Here is a 12,495-nt window from a genome sequence, read left to right as displayed (position 1 = left end):
TTTGCACTGTGCTTGAGTGTCTGCCTTGGTAGCTGACATCACGCTGCAATGTCAAAAGGTTGAACACACCTGCTAGTGATTCAGGACCTAGAGAAAGGAGCACTGAGACCTGCCACTTTGACTGCAGCTAGCCAGCTCCACTGAAGCCCCCAGCCTCCACTCACCCACTTTTTGTGGGTTAGGGAAGCAGCAGCTTAAGACAGAACCACCCAAGGGACTCTTCAAAAGCCTACAGGGAGCTAATGGGATGGCCCGGTGGGTGAAGGCCCTGGCCACCAAGCCTGCTGGCCTCAATTTGACCAAGGGACCAAAAGAAGAAGGGGAGAACCAGCTCCCCAAAATTGTCTTCCGATCTCTACAGATGTGTCATGCACACATGCAATAAATGTAAAACAATTATTTTGTTTGTTTGGTTGGTTGGTTGGTTGGTTTGGTTTTTCGAGACGGTTTCTCTATGTAGCCTTGACTGTCCTGGACTCGCTTTGTAGACCAGGTTGGCCTCAAACTCACAGAGATCCACCTGCCTCTGCCTCCCAAGTGCTGAGATTAAAAGCATGCGCCACCTCTGCCAAAACAGTTCTTTAAAAGAAAGAAAGGAAAGAAAGAAAAGAAAAAAAGAAAGAAAGAAAGATTGTTGGGGCTTGAGAGATGGTTCAGTGTTTAAAAACATGTCTTATTCTTGCAGAGGACCAGGGTTCAGTTCCCAGCACCAACATGGCATCTCACACCCACAAGCAGCTTCAATTCCAAGAGCTCTGACGCCTTCTTCTGACCTCTGAGGATGCCAGGCACACATGTGGCACACGTACCTGCTTCAGGCAAACACTCATACCTAAAACCTAAAAACAAAATAACCTAAAAACAAGACAAGTTTTTTGTTTAAAAAATAAAAGTAGGTAAAGCAAGAGTGTGTGGTCCACATCCACAATTACACCAGTTGGGTGGTGAAAGAACAAAAAGCAGGAATTTAAGGTCAACTTCAGTTACACAGAAAGTTCCAGGCCAGCCCGGGATATGAGAGACCCACTCTTAAACAAAATAAAATGAGACAAGACAAAACAGACCATCAGGGAGCCAGATGTGTCGTGCAATCTCAGCAACTCAGAGGAGGCTGAAGCAGGGGACCTTGAGCTAGAGATTAGCCAAAGCTACACACCAAATCTGAGCTACAAACACAGCAAAGACCCCATGGGGAGCCAGACAAGGAAACTGCCCAGACCTCCCAACTGACCCTGAGGATCGGATTTCTTCCTCCTCTTTGCCTGAGGCCTCTCCCCGCCAGCAAGAACAAAGCCATCACACCTCACCCTCCACAGCCTGCTGGCCAAGGTGCCTGGTCATTGTGGGAGGAGTCTAAGCTCTCCAAGACCCTCCTGAGAGCTTTATACACTCAAGTCAGAGCTCCCAAAACTAGCAACTGCCCTGTGGGATAGTCTGCAGTTCCTATCAAAACCCACTGCCCACCACAGAGCCTTCCGTAATGTACCAGCTTTCCGGAGCCTTGAGCTTGTCTATAAATAGCTGGCGTCCAAAGAAAGTGGGCAGAAAATGGAAACACAGAAGTGTCTTTTGCGTCTCACTGAAGAAAGTTATGGAGGGGTCAAAGCATTGTGTCTTTGAGGATCCCTAGAACTGATTATGCTCCCCTGCATGGGACTGTCCATTATACCACAGCAACAGCATTTTCCAAGAGCTGTCAAGATGGCTCAGTGGATAAGAGCACTGGCTCTGCAAGCGTGAGGACCTGAGTTCAAATCCATGGCTCCCATGTAAAAATCTGAGTATGGCTGCACATGCCCAGAACCTCAGCCCTGGGGATAACATACAAACTCCATACACTGAGGCTCCTCCAGCAGACATGTCCCCCGCCTCGCACGCCTGGGAGAATGAAGTATATTATCTGAGGAGAATGCGTGCGTGCTGGACAAGGAGGAGGCAGAGAGAAACCAAAACTGCCAGCTTCCGCTGTTCTAGCCTCTGCTTCGGTTGGTACTGGTACACACACTCCCACACTCATATGCATGCCCCCTTCTGTGTCTCTCTGTCTCTGTCTGTCTGTCTGTCTGCCCGCCCCTTTCTCTCTCTGTTTGTCTGCCCCTTTCTCTCTCTCTCTCTCTCTCTCTCTCTCTCTCTCTCTCTCTCTCTCTCTCTCTCTCACACACACATACACACGCACACGCACATGCACACTTGCTTTCTGAAACCATGAATCACAAGATACCTTTCCATGCAAACATGGGGATTAAAGTTCCAGCCCAGAACCTATATGAAAACCCAAGTCTGGGGAAAGGAAAACAAGACAACATGGAGTTTCCCGCCTCAGAGACACAAGGGGAAATGACTCCTGATGAGCACTCCAAGGCTGGTTGCATGCACACCCGTTCCGTGGACGCCTCTAGACCAGAGCACATTCTCAGATGACACAGCCCTCCACAACCCTTCGCCTCCGGCCACTTCCATGAAGGACAGGGGACATCTCTGTTGAAGAAGCCTGTGTCGGAAGTCTAACCCTAGTGGGCAATGATGCGGCCTCAGCCACTGAAGCCCGGGGCCTAGAAGCCATGGCTTCTGGAAACCATGTCCAGGAGTAAATGTAAGCACAATGCCAAGCTGTCCCCAAGCAGGAGAAAAGTCACAAAGAAAACTCCAGATCCAACGCAGAAGTGAGTGGGCATCTTGGACCCAGGCCGTACATCCTGAGCAGGCTGGTACAGCCTAACCATAATCCTACCCTAACAAGACAGACATGTTAACCGGGCATGGCGGTGCATGCCTGAACCCCCAGTCTTCTGGAAGTGGAGGCAAAAAGAGCAAAAGCTCAAGGTCATCCTCAGTTACCCAGGGCAGCCTGGGCTACTACACGAAACACAGTCAAAACGACAAAGAGTGGGGAGGAGAAACGGAAGCTGGCCTGGCTCACGGCTATCACGCCAGCACTCAGCAGGCTATGGCAGGATCGCATGGCAAGGCCTGCCTGGGATATACAGTGAGCTCCAGACCAGCTGGGACTGAGACACCCTAGCTAAAAGGAGGTAATGGGGGGGGCAGAGATGTAGCTAGCTCAGCTCCTGGCATGCATGAAGCCTTGGGCTCCATTTCCAGCACTGCATAAGCCAGGCAGGGTGGGTGGCACATGTCTGTAATCCCAGCACTGGACAAGCAGCAGCTCAAGGTCATTGGGCCTTCAAGATGGCAAAGGTGCTTGCTGCCAAGCCTGATGCTCAAGGTTTACATATCACATGCTAGACAGAATAAATGGACTCCCAAAAGGTGTCCTAACTCCACCCCCCCCCCAGTTGACCTCTGAGAACACTAATTAAGCATGTGCATGCATACACCAAGAAATATTAAATTTAAATATTAAAAAAATCTTAGAGGTAGGCGGATTGCTGTGAGTTTGAGGCCAGCCTGGTCTACAAAGTGATTCTAGGACAGCCAAGAATAACACAGAGAGACCCTGTCTCAGGAAAAAAAAAAAAAACTAAAAATTTAAAGCATGTACACATAGTGAAAGAATAAATGAATCAAAACATAAAAATGTTTTAAAAGGAGAGGTCAACTGGGCAGTGGTGACACATGCCTTTAATCTCAGCATTTGGGAGGCAGAGCCAGGTGGATTTCTGAGTTCCAGGCCAGCCTGGACTACAAAGTGAGTACAGGATAGCCACCAAAGCTACACAGAGAGACCCTGTCTCAAAAAAAAAAAAAAAAGGAAAGAAAAAAGAAAAAGGAAAGAAAGAAAGAAAAGAAAGAAAGTTAGTTCAAGGTCGTCCTTGGCTATGCAAAGAGTTTGGGCTCTTTGGCTGAGCTACACATAGCCGTGTGTCAAAATATATAAATAAATAAGTAAAAGGAAAGAGAAATGGAAAACTACAAGTGCATAGCTATTAGGTCCCCTCCTAAGGTCTTGGGAGCAAGGGGTGCAGACTGGACCGTCAGAGTGTCCAGAGGGATTCAAGACAGAGTTAGAAAAACAGTGAAGGGCGGGAGGGACCGAACCGGGTGAGTGTGACCCTTTCGTCATAACCCCCCAGAGCCCCAGCGAACGCTGAGCTTTCGCTTTTTTCACGATTTCCAGAAAGCTTTCTTTTATGACCACCCTCCCCACGGCCACTAAGGAGAATGAGTCCTGAGGGTGGCCACCTGCTCACAGGCCACTTGCCTTCCTAATCTCAGGATCAGGACTTGCAGCCTGTTTGTCCAAACAGGACAAAAATGTTTCTCAAAAGGCCACTTGGAATTCAGGGAAAGCCCTACAGAGGAGAGCACGCCCTGGGTAACCAGATCTGTTTTTCTGGAAGTATGACCTGTCTTTTCCTTTTTCTGCCCAATTCTCGCCTCTGACACACAAACATTTGGGGACAGCTCAGGTCCAAGAGAGTCAGAGTCCACACAGGGCTCTCAGCTGTGGCTGCCTCAGAAATTGTCTGTCTCTTTTTCTTATTCGCCAAGAAGAATCTCATTTCTGCTTTAAAAAAACAAACAGAGAAAGAAAAAGAAAAAAACCAAACCAAAAAAAAAAAAAAAAAACACCCAAAACAAAACAACCAAGGTTAAGTCACAGCGCCCAGGCAGGCAATGAGGTCAGTGACGGCTGACATGGGTGGAGGGACGTCTCTGTTCCAACAGGACAATGTGGAACACATTATCATTCCAACAGAAGGGGGAAAAAAATGAGCAGTCAACTTTGCAGGCGGCTTTAGCCTCCTCCCCTCATCCACAAATCCTATCTTTACGGCTCAAAGGGGAGGGAGGCTTTAAATGCGAGCGTAATTCAATCAGGTTTCATTTGGCCCGCTAGTCACTTAGCAGAAACGGACTGACTTCTCCCAGTGGGATTAAAGACAGGCTCCCCTCTGGAATGCACAAGAGGTGGCCCGCGCGGCACCGACACACCGGTAATCAAATTCTTTTTGGTAATTCAGATTAACCAAACACTTGACAGGCGACAGAGGCTGACCGGGCCAGGTCTGTAGCCTGTCAGGCTCTCATCCCAGGGCTCCCCAGGGACAGAAGCCAGATCCCTCTGAGAGCCTCGGAGCTTCAGCTCAGCATCTGTCTCAGGCCCGGCACTTGTCGGGGGGCTGGCTTGGAAATGGTACAGAAATAGCTGGGGAAACAATGCCTCTCGTGGGCACACGGGTTGGGAGACTACACGATGCAGGACCGGTGTAGGCAGGGTAGGAGAGAGCAGGACTCCCGCCTTGAGCTCTTTCGGGATGCCCCAGGTTAGACTGCACCTCCGAGGCACTACCAGGTAAACTGAGGCCCGGAGGGGCCCCCCCCTCTGCCACGAGTGACGGAGACTCGGATGCCCCATGGAAGCCCACGGGGCCACGCCACCCGCGCCTATCCAGCCTTCGGGTGCAGCTTCCCCCCACCCCACCCCGCCCCGCCGCGGGCCGCTCCAGGCCCCGAGCGCTCCCCGGTTTCCATGGCAACGAAGCAAGCCTGCCTCTCTCCATCGCGCCCCGACTCGCCGCGGGGACCGTGACCAGCGCGGCCCCGCCCCGGCGCGTGCCCCGCCACCCGTGTCTCAGCCCGCGGTCTCCGCGCCCTCCTCGGGTCCCCGCAGTCGCCCCAGCGGCACCTCCTGGGCCATCCTCGGCCTCCGCCGACCTTCCTTCTCGCGCCCCGCACTCACCTCAGCGCAGCCCGTCCGCCGCCGTACCCCCGCGCGCGGCTCCCACGCCCCGCCGTTAGCTGAGCTGGCGCCCGGCTCGAGGCGCCTCCTAGCGGCCGCGCAACGGACAGGGCGAGGCCTCCTAGGGGGCGGGGCCTCAGGGGGCGGGGCCTATGAGGGCGGGGAGCCGGGCGGGGCGAAGTGAAACCTGACACCTCAGCATCCAATGGGCAGAGACGGAGCCCCCTCGTAGGCGGGGCCACACATGTTGGGGGCTGGTCTGACCGGCTGGGAATGATAGGTTGTGCGCTGGCGCCCCCTTCTGGTAGCCAACGGTAGGGGCGATTCCCTAAGAGGTGTGGCCTTTGGGTGGGTGGGCGTGGCCTAGTGAAGGAGATGGGCTAGTTTCCCACAGCAGGCACGCGGGATCTCACGGGGTGGAGCCTCAAGCAAGTAGGGCGTAGCCTATGCACCAGTCAGCCACTTTGGGTTCTATGGTGAAGTGGGCGGTGTTTGCCCTCCACCCCATTTAGTGGGCAAGGGTGGAGGGATGGACAAAGGCGGACAGAAACATAACTGTGTCCCTTGATATTTATGAATATACATGAAGCTGACTGGAGTCAGGGAGGCCAGAATTTTATTTAATATATTTGTATTTATTCATTGACAGTTGCATGCGTGTATATAGTGCGTTATCGGTATTTAACCCCATTTCTTTAATTTTAATGTAGTCTTTGTAGAGTTTTATTTACTCTTCTAGAGTCTCATACTTCCTAGGCTAGCTGCAAGCAACGCTATGTAACCAATGCTAGCCTTGCACTCCTGATGCAATTTCGTTGTGCTGGGATTTCAGACTTGCGCTACCATGCCTAGTTTGTGTAGTACCAGGGCCTCATGCGTGCAATACAAACACTCTACCAACTGAACTATATCTCCAGCTCTTAGCGGCCTGAATTTTAAAAGACAAGTCATTATGCCAGGCTGGCTTAAAAACATGCAAAATGGGACCAAATCAACAATGGACCTTTGACCAAAATGTCTTCCCAGTAACTTGTTTTTGCTTTGACTTAGCCCTACTATGTCTGTGATCTCAGACTGCAGACCCTAACCCTAGGAACACATCTTTTTGTGGACATTTATAGAGTACAAAGCTGTAAAAGCAGTAGCTCGTAACATCCCGAATGCTCCAACCCCTTACTACAGTTCCTCACGGTGCTGCTTTGAACAGGAATGACCCCTAGAGACGCGTGTGTTCATGGGGAGTGTCACTATTAGGAGATGTGGGTCTTGTTGGAGGAAGTGCGTCACTGTGGGGGCGGGCTCGGAAGTCTCCTGTGCTCAGAGTCCACCCAGTGTGGCACACAGTCTCCTGCTGCTGCCTGCAGATCAAGATGTAGAACTCTTAGCCCCGTCTCCAGCACCATGTCTGCCTGCGTGCTGCCACGCTTCCCCCCATGACGGTAAAGGACTAAGCCTCTGACACTGTAAGCCAACCCCAGTTAAATGTTTTCCTTTGTGAGAGTTGCCTTGATCCCAGCTGTCTCTTTAAGCAAGGAAACCCTAACTCAGACCTTCTTGTTTGGTGATCCCCAACCATACAATGACTTCGTTGCCACTTCACACCTATAATCTTGTTACTGTTACAAATCCGGAGTGTAAACATCCCATATGCGGGATATCTGACGTGCAACCCCCAAAGTGGTTGTGCCTCACAAGTTGAGGGTCGCTGAAGCAAGGGGAAGGGGACAGACATTTATGGACCTTAGGCGCTTTACCCAGCCCAGCCCCCCAGGATGCTTAGGCTGATTCCTATACGGTTCCTAGTATGCAGCTTTTCCCCCTGAAGGCGTAGAGGCTCCGAGAAGTCAGGTGGCTGAAGGTCAGTCAAGATTTGTATGTTTGAGGGACTAGTAACCCCCCCCACCCCCCACCGACCTTTACAGGACCTCCCGTTCATAACCAAACAATAGACTGGAATATGTGCATACAGTTTCCTACAAACAATCGCACACTTGAAGAGGCAGTTACTGGAGCTGGGAGGGGAGCCTGGGGTTCAGGCCCGGATGTTACTTCTGTCACATTCCACACTGTAACCAAGCCCATCCCCCAGACTCCCTAACACCCGTCTCTAGCAGAGGCTCCCAAACTGCAGCGTGGGAGCCAGGTCTGAACCGTTTTGTTTTGTTTTTTTTTATAAATAAAGTTTTATTGGGACACCGCTGTGATTGTTTGTTTAACATGCTAAGCGACTGACAATGTGTAGCCTGGAGCGGATTGAATGGACAGTGCCACCTCAGGCTTATGCCTCCAATGCTAGGCCGTCAGTTGGCGGCGTCATTTTGGAAGGTTGTAAAGACTTTATGGCGTGAAGGCCAGCTGCAAGAAGCAGGTCGCGAGGGACAGGTTCTTGAGGGATTGTCTGTCTGCTGTTTTCTGTTCCCCGTGAGGCGAACCCACACATTAGCTCACTACCACCCTGTTCTGCGCAAGCATGTGGTGCCACGTGACCAAGGAGTGCCATCTCAGAAATCATAAACTGAGACGGTCTTCCTCTTTTACGCTGTTTCTGTCAAGTATTCTTCGCAAGAATGCAAAAGTAACTAAGACCCTTGCAAGAAGCCTGAAAATTACCTCCTTAAAGGCCCCACTTCCAGTAACATTCTGGGGGTTACTGGGAATTGGGACTTCAGGATCTGACTTTTAGGGGAGCCCACAACTCATCCCACAAAACCAGCTTTCATCACCTAGATAATTTCCGTTTCTCCTTCAAGACTGAAATCATGGAGGGGGGGGGGGGTTACTTATGTGGTAGCTAACCTCCAAGATGGCTGCCAATGAGCCGGGCTTCCTGGTTCTCTCACCACCTCATAGACTCAGTCGTTGACCCAGGATGACTCGTGTGACCAACACAACATTGTGTCAGTGATGCTACCACTCTGGAGTTACACAAGATATTGTGTGCAAGATATTGCTTCTGCCCTTGCCCTGTCTTAGATCAGTTGCTCTGAGGTGGGTTGGCCACCATGCTGGAAAGACACACAAGCAGCTCTGGGAAGGGGGCCAGGCGCGGGGAAGAGAGGCGCCTACCAACAGCAAACACCGATGCATAGGTACTTATGAGCCATGCTGGACTGGATTTTCCCCCACCCAAGGCTAGAGGCCCAACCAACGCTGTGGCAGTTGTTCAACAATCAATCCCACTGGGGATGGATCCCACCAAAAGGGATTATGTTATGGAGGCCTTCCTTGCTCCTCAACGCAAACCATAGTCAGAGCTGGAGCTTTGGGTAAGATTGCCTAGATCCAGAGGGCGCTGACTTAGTCAATGAATTAGCTGTTTGTTTGTTTGTTGGTTCGTTTTGCATGTGAGCACACTCATACACGTGAATGCAGGCACACATGTGCCACAATGTGTCTGTGGAGGTCACAGGACACCCTCAAGGTTTAGTCCTCCTCACGGTCCCGTCTTATTTGAGACACGATCACTCTGTTATTTTCCACTGAGAACTCCAGGCTCGCTGGCCTGGGGACCCTCCCATCCTTACTTCCTCTCTTCCCGTAGGCGTGCTGGATTCGCAGACGCTTGTGCTGTGCATCCGGCGTTCGGATGGGTCCTGGCGATTCCAACTCAGGGCCTCCTGTTTATGTAGCAAGAGATTTTACCCACCGGACCACCTGCCCACCCAATAGATCCATCCTCTGATGGAGTCATATCACAAGGGAAAGGAGGACAGCCCAGGGCACCCCCAAGACCAAACTCTCAGCACAAAGGAAGTTCACTTGCCCCAGAGGGATGAAGAGTAGGGAATAAGAGACCAAGGCGGAAGATAGAGGACAAGGGGAAAGGGAAAACCAAGAAGGGAAGGGGGGAAGGGATTTTACCCTGGAGGGCCAAAGGGTGGCTTCTGGATAGAGAGGAAGCAGACTCGGCCCATAGGCAAGTGACAGTTTATAAAGGGAAAGGGGAAACCCCGAGTCAGGATGACTGAGTTAATTGTGACCGGGCTCGTTAATTAGGGTAGTCAGAACGGGGCTTTTGGCTGCTGAACTTGAGGGTCTTAGTAGCTGGACCTCGCTAGTCAGCCGCAAGAGGAGGAAGTGGCCAAATAGGGTGATGGACCTTGGTGGCTAGCTTCAGCAACGTAAGCTAACGGTTTAGTAAGATAGAGGGAATGAGGGAAAAGGGCGGAAAGGCAAAAACCTCTCAGCAGCATGTCTGCCATGCTCCGGTCTGCGTTAGCCATGTTAGGGCTTGCTAGAGTGCTTTGGTGGCATCCACGGGAAGCAGCAGAAAGCGGGAGGTGAGCCAGACATGGTGGCGCACGTCTTTAATGCCAGCATTAGGGAGGCAGAGACAGGCAGATCACTGTGAGTTCGAGGCCAACCTGGTCTACAAAGTGACTCCATGACAGCCAAGGCAACACAGACAAACCCTGTCTCGGAAAAACTAAAAAACAAAAAACAAACAAAAAACAACAACAACAAAACAAAACACCGGGGACGAGGGACACAAATTGAGTAAGGGAACTCGCTTAATAAAAAGTAAAGCAGGTCGGGTACGGTGGCACACATGTTTAATCCTAGCACTCAGGGGACAGAGCGCAACTTTGTCTAGATAGAAAGTTCTAGGCTCCATAGTCAGACCCTGAAGGAGGGACTCAATCTGGGTCATATGGTGAGACCCTGACTCAAAGTAAAAATTCAGGGTGTTGCCTTCCTCTTTCTGCCATGTTGGTGCCTGTGGAGGCCTGCTGGGAACAGGACTTCTAAAAGTCCTGTTTTGGTAATTGAGTGAAGGCTGGAAGGCTATGGTGCAAGGCCATTTTTGCTGGCTAGGAGCAAAGTCTCCAGAACCAAAGAGAGCACATGGCTAGCCACGCGGTAGAAGGGCACGCTTTAATCCCCAGCACTCAAGGGAGGCAGAGGCAGGCGGATCTCTGAGTTTCAAGGCCAGTCTGGTTTACAAAGCAAGTCCAGGGTAGCCAGGGCCGCTACACAGAGAAACTCTGTCTCGGAAAACCAAAAACAAACAAACAAACAAAAAAAACCCAAAACAAAAAAATCAAGGCCAGCCTGGTTTACTGAGACACACACCCACACAGAGAGAAAGAGAGAGAGAGAGAGAGAGAGAGAGAGAGAGAGAGAGAGAGAGAGAGAGAGAGAGAGTGAGTTCCAGGTTAACCAGGGCTACACAGAAAAACCTCATCTCGAAAAAAAATTATAGATGCTTATGACCACCAAGATGTAGTCTTCTCAGGCATGTGCTCATGTGTATTTAAAAAAAAAAAACAACCAAACAACCAAACAACAATAAAAACCAATGCAGTGTCTCCGGAAGGCAAACAAGAGTACCTTGGGCCCATGGAAACAGCAGCATGATTTGTGTTAAATCCACAACTGCATGTGTACCTGCACACACATGTATGCATTCACCTCTCTCTCTCTCTCTCTCTCTCTCTCTCTCTCTCTCTCTCTCTCTCTCTCTCTCCCTCCCTCCCTCCTTCTCTCTCTCTCTCTCTCTCTCTCTCTCTCTCTCTCTCTCTCTCTCTCTCTCTCTCACACACACACACACACACACACACACACACACACACACACACACACACACACACACGGGAAGAGGCTCAGGAGGAATGGTGAGCTGCCACTGTTGGCCACTAGAGGGAAGCAGAGGCCCAGGACTGTCAGAACCTAAGCCTCTGAAGAGAGAAGCACAAGTTAGGATATATGACCTGGAAGGACAGATTTTCCAGAAACAAGAAGAATGGGTTCGTGGGAAGACCCGCAGTGGTGGTGAAGGACAAGTGTCGGCAGACACATTCTGTTAGGAGTCCAGTGCTGCCCGTCACTGGTAACACATGGGATGTCAGGGTTACGAAGCTGATCAAGGCAGCCTCAAGAAACTCACTCTGGGGCTGGGGAGGCGGCTCACTGGGCAAGGGTGCTTGCTGCATAAACATGTAGACTTGAGTTCAAATCCCCATCACCCATGTAAAGATCCAGGTGTGGACACACACACACACACACACATACACACACATCTGTAACCCTACCTGGCACTGTAGGGACAAGAGACAGAAGAATCGCTATGCTTTGTTGGCTTCTAGCCTACCTTCAGGCTCATTGAGAGAACCCTGGCTCAAAGGAATAATATGGAAAGTAGTAAAGCAAGACACCTGATAACCTTCTCCATCACCCTGCGTGCAGGCATGGGCAAATGTCACCTTCCCCCGCTCCCCAATATACACATCTAAAAATATTTCACACGCTGGTATAAAGAGCTCATTATAATACACAATATAATACACAATAGTGTAACAGTCATCTAATGCTGTAATAATAGTGTGTAACAAACATTCAGAGGCCTATACTAAAGAATGGGGGGGTGGTTTGCCTGCACATTGGCAGGTGATCTGTGACTCTGGCAAGTTCGACTTGACACTGGGTGGGATTGGATTCAGATTGGCTCTGCCTGCCTCCTCATCCTCAGAGATGCTCTTACTGAGAACCTGGCTTTCTCCTGAATGATGGGGGAAGTGCAGAAATCCAGACTGTACCACAGGAGCTTGTGGGAAACATCTGCTGACAGGCCTGATGCTACAGACACCACCTGCATTTGGGAGGCTGGAGCAGGGACTCAGTCCAAGCCACAGAATGAGATCCTGTCTCAACAAATAAGTTAAAATGCTGGGTGAGACCGGCCCATCTATGTTGTCATGAGGCCACGCCCCTCCCTGAGAAGCTATGTGGACATGAAAGGACAGCCATTTTCCTCAATGGCATAGCCCCTGGTAAGCTGCCTATGTACCTTAAATGACACCTGACAGAGAAAGGGTTAAATGAAGACGATGGGATGAACATCATCAAAATAC

General features: G+C 50.7%; 1 protein-coding gene across 1 annotated transcript in view; it reads right to left on the bottom strand.

Moving 5' to 3' along the window:
• Positions 1-5,732, bottom strand: part of RADIL (Rap associating with DIL domain) — a 67,923-nt gene extending 62,191 nt beyond the window's left edge. The window contains exon 1 of the mRNA XM_084763896.1: positions 5,645-5,732. The gene's annotated coding sequence lies outside the window, so the exon portion shown is untranslated. The remainder of the gene's footprint in view (positions 1-5,644) is intronic.
• Between the last annotated feature and the right edge of the window lie 6,763 nt (positions 5,733-12,495).

Source organism: Acomys minous, assembly GCF_964271855.1.
Source record: "Acomys minous genome assembly, chromosome: 16".
Lineage (NCBI taxonomy): Eukaryota > Metazoa > Chordata > Mammalia > Rodentia > Muridae > Acomys > Acomys minous.
This window is presented reverse-complemented; position numbering and strand designations above follow the sequence as displayed.